General features: G+C 44.9%; 1 pseudogene; it reads left to right on the plus strand.

The window, feature by feature from the left end:
• Positions 1-1,905: 1,905 nt before the first annotated feature.
• LOC102768032 lies at positions 1,906-4,140 on the plus strand (annotated as a pseudogene).
• The last annotated feature ends 521 nt before the right edge of the window (positions 4,141-4,661 follow it).

Raw genomic sequence — 4,661 nt, forward strand, 5'->3', positions numbered from 1 at the left:
TGCATATTATTTTAGGATGAGAAATTAAAAAGAGTAATATGTTTGCCTACACTTTTAAGTCTTAGGCTCTCTTTACCTTTAATATCACATTTATTAGACTTATCATGTAAATAGTGCTGATCTTTCTCAATTTTAGCTATATTTCCAAGCTATTTGAGAATGGCCAAGGGAACTGTTTTCTGCACATATCATTATTTTCTTCTTTTTGGGGGGAATCTTATAAGCTTTTGGAGAAAATGATAGATAAATTAGCTATTTTTTTTTTTAAAAAAAAATAAGGACATTTAGGTTGTTCTTGGGCATCTAGGTTAACACACTTTTGAAATTCCAGAGTCATTCTTTGTTCAGACCCCTTTAAGGCATAATCATCTGATAATCCAAGCATGTCAAACTCAAAGGCTAACACGGGCCAAATAAACAAGGTTTAAGTTTATGTACGCCACAAAAAAACCCCAAACGCTTCAATTTTCATAGAAACGTAGCTATATTTAGATAGAGACATGCTGAATACAAAGGGCTGAAATAAATGAGTAATCATTAACATAAAATAATAGAACATTTTAATAAAAATCAATATTTTTTCTTGAACATTAATTTAGCAGACACAAATTAATAAGTGCAATGCAAATAAACCTATCTTTCTTGTTCTCCAAAAGCAAAATATTTCCTGTTGCGCACACCAAACAAGTCAGTTCAAGACTAATGATGTGGCAATCAGCTGCTAAAATATTTGCTGTTAGTATCAGTGGAGAGAAATGGTGCACCTGTGCGCAAGGCACGTAAGGGAAATGAATGCAACACGATTATAGTAATCAGTCATTAGTGAACGTTGTAGTTCGTTATTAATAACTAGAGGCCTGATGCATGAAAATTCATGCAAGAGTAGGCCTTCCTTCCCCTGGCTGCCGGCACCTGCTTCCCGCCAGCACCCGGGGCCCAGACTTCCCTCCTCTTGCTGCTGGCAGGCACCTGGGACCCAGGCTGGCTTCCCCAGGCTGCCCACAGGCACCCAGGACCTGGCTGGCTTCCCTCTGGCCCCTGTTTTGTCAGGAAGGACGTCCAGAATGATGTCTGGAAGACGTCTGGTCTAATTAACATATTGCCCTTTTATTATTATAGACTAGAGGCCCAGTACACAAAATTCATGCACTTGGGGTAGGGGATCCCTCAGCCCGGCCTGTGCCCTCTCACAGTCTGGGAGCCCTCAGGGGATGTCCCGGGGGGAGTGCGCCTAAGCCATCAGTCAGACATCCTTAGCGCTGCTGTGGGGGTGGGAGAGGATCCAGCCACTGCTGCTGCACTTGTCAACCATGAGCTGGGCTTCTGGCTGAGCGACGTTACCCCTGTGGGGGCGCATTGACCACCAGGGGCAGCTCCTGCATTGAGCATCTGCCTTATAGTGACTGGTCGTTCTGCTGTTTGGTTGATTTGCATATTAGCCTTTTATTATATAGGATTATGTATAACAGGATATTGTAAAACTTAAGTTATGAAATTTTTATTGAAACGTTTTTTTTCATTTTTTACATACCATTATATTGGCTGAGCCACAAAAATATTTGTTGTGGGCCTCATGTGGCCCGTGGGCTGCGAGTTTGACATGCTTGATGTAATCATAGACACCCCTCCCCCTTCCTGTTCCCTGTTGTGCTTTCTCTCACTTTTTGGTAATCTTCCTTAGTTCTCTCCTTAATTCCAAATGCATAAAAGAAAACTGTAAAACTGTCTTTCTCTGGAGCATTTGAAATCTTGCTTCCAGCCATGTCATCTGTTTGGCTCAAATAGACACAAGTAAATGCTTACAAAAATTCTCCACAGGTTTGGAAGTTCTTATGTCAACATTTTCAACATTAGTAATCCCTCAAAAATAAATTAGGGTTTTTTTTTTCTTGTGATATACCTTTTATGTGGGAGAAAGATAAAAATAGACTTGTGCATGAAAAGAAATTGCAGACTACTTTTCTCAATAATATACTAAAGAATTCCTTCAGTAATCAAAAGGTAAGTGTGAAATTGCCTTTTGTTTAGTGGAGAAATAAATAGAAACAAGAAAGAATCCCTTTTTAATAAAAACTTAATGGTATGTCCATTCAGCTGCCATGTTGCATGAGATAAATAGCTGGATTTGTGACATTCAGAAAGCAAAGAAATCATGAACAAAAGTGTAAAGAAAATAATAAGTCTGAAAATTAAACACTTTAGCTTTAAGTCTTGCCAGTGGATCTTATAAAACTGCAAGCTGTTTTGTAAACAATTTGTGTTGTAAACAATCATGGTATTTGTACCTATTCTCATTTTTAAACTAAATATATGACAACAATGGAGTTCAATTAAAAACATTAACCACATAGACATGTATAATTGATTATGGTAGATTTTGCTTTGCTAAATCTACCTAGATTTTCCCTAAGGAGGCATACCATTTTATCCACTTGGTGGATAAAAAAGAGGCTCTATAATAAATCTAACTAAAAGTAACTTAAAGAGTAATTTGATCCTAAATCCCTATCTGAGCAGATTATGGTGGGTGGGTGGCTCGTCCTGCCCCAGGCATATAACTTGTTTATTAAAAGGTTTGTCTTTGGAGTCTCCACGGCATTAGGCTCACAGCAGCGCAGCTGCTCGGAGTAGATCTACGGAGTGACCCAAACCGAACACATGGCTACCACCCAAGCCCGCGCGGTGGTCCAACAAGTACAGCAGGTCCCCGTGGCCACCTACACTGATCACAGTATGTGGAATGCTGATGAAGACTCGCCTCCGTCTCCAGAGGACTCTTATGGTGATTCCGACATACTCAGCTCCGCAGCCTCTGACGAGGTGTTAACAGCCCATCTGGCTGCTGCCGGGCCTGTGGGAATGGCTGCCGCCGCTGCTGTGGCAACAGGGCAGAAACGGAAACGGCCTCCCGTGTTTGAGCGGAACCCATCCATCCGGAAGAGACAGCAAACACGCATGCTTCGCAAACTTCGAGCCACATTAGATGAGTATACTACTCGGGTGGGGCAGCAAGCTGTTTTGCTCTGCATCTCACCCTCCCGACCCACACCGGCCTTTAAGGTTTCTGGGGCAGCACCGTTGGAGCAGGTGGTGGGTAAGTACCAGAGCGCGATCCTGGGAGACCTGGAGTGCGCCCTGGCCCAGTGCGCCCCGGGGCCGCAGGAGGGTAACTCGGAGCTGCCGCCTCTCACCAGGGACGGGATGCCAGTTTCTGTGAATCAAATGACCCAGGCCCAGCTGCGGGCATTCATCCCAGAGATGCTCAAGCACGCCACGGGTCGGGGAAAACCAGGCTGGGGCAAAGAAAGCTGCAAGCCCACCTGGTGGCCCGAAGACATCCCGTGGGCCAATGTCCGGAGGGATGTCCGCACGGAAGAGCAAAAGCAGAGGGTTTCGTGGACCCAAGCACTCCGGTCCATAGTTATAAACTGTTATAAACAGCACGGGCGGGAGGACCTTTTATGCGCTTTTGAAGATCAGCAAACACAAGCAGAGGCTGCAACCACACAGAATATAGCCCATCTTGTTCCGTCAGAGACCGTAGTCCAGACCTTCAGTAACCCCGATGGCACTATCTCACTTATCCAGGTTGGCACAGGGGCAACAGTAGCAACATTGGCTGATGCTTCAGAATTGCCAACCACAGTCACTGTTGACCAAGTGAATTATTCTGCTGTGGCAGATGGAGAGGTGGGACAAAACTGGACCATGTTACAAGGAGGTGAGATGACCATCCAGAGGGCGCAAGCTTCAGAGGCCACACAGGCAGTGGCATCATTGACAGAGGCCGCAGGGGCAGCTTCTCAAGAGATGCAACAGGGAACTACTGTCACCATGGTGCGCAACAGTGGAGCTGTCGCCACATTGGCCAAAGCCACCTTGCAAAGTGGGGGACACATCGTCCTGTCTGGGGAAACCGCAGCAGCCGTTGCAGCACTTGCTGGAGTCCAAGACGCTAACGGACTGGTCCAGATCCCTGTGAGTGTGTTCCAAACGGTGGACCTGCAATCCTTTGGGTAGCCAGCCTCACCCAAGGCAACGGGCCGGTGCAGGTGGCCATGGCCCCTGGGGACACCAGGACAGCGGGTATCAGTCACCATAGACGGCCAGGCCGTGGAAATGATGACTTTGGGACAGTGACATGCAGCCATGTCATCATGGCATCGTTTTCTAGTCTGCTTCAGGCATTTTTATACCTTGCAGAAGTGCAATCAAATGGAGTTAAGTCCCTCAACTTTGGAAGAAAAGTATTGTTAATCCTTTTTTAAAAAAGGAGGAAAGGCAGTGAATGTTGAAATTGCGTTTTTTAAAGCACCACTCTTGATTTTCTGGGATTGGTGGAATAAGATACTGCATGGTTAGTTTCACTGTCCCTAAAAAGCCAAATTGTGGCAAGACTTCTTTCTGCAAAAACATGTGTGTATACTTATGTGTGTGTATGTGCGAATGTGAATATATGTATATGTGTAAAGATGGATATAAACATTTACATATAAAGTACATATGTGTACGTATATATTCATCTATATGTATAAAAGCCTAAGCAACTGGATGGCCAGCCAACCAGCTGGTGGCTATGATGCACACTGACCACCAGGGGCAGATGCTCAAGGCAGGAGTGCACTCCCACAGTGGAAACACAGCTCAGCTGACAGGTGGGG

The sequence above is a fragment of the Myotis davidii genome, unplaced genomic scaffold (assembly GCF_000327345.1).
Source record: "Myotis davidii unplaced genomic scaffold, ASM32734v1 scaffold1353, whole genome shotgun sequence".
Taxonomy (NCBI): domain Eukaryota; kingdom Metazoa; phylum Chordata; class Mammalia; order Chiroptera; family Vespertilionidae; genus Myotis; species Myotis davidii.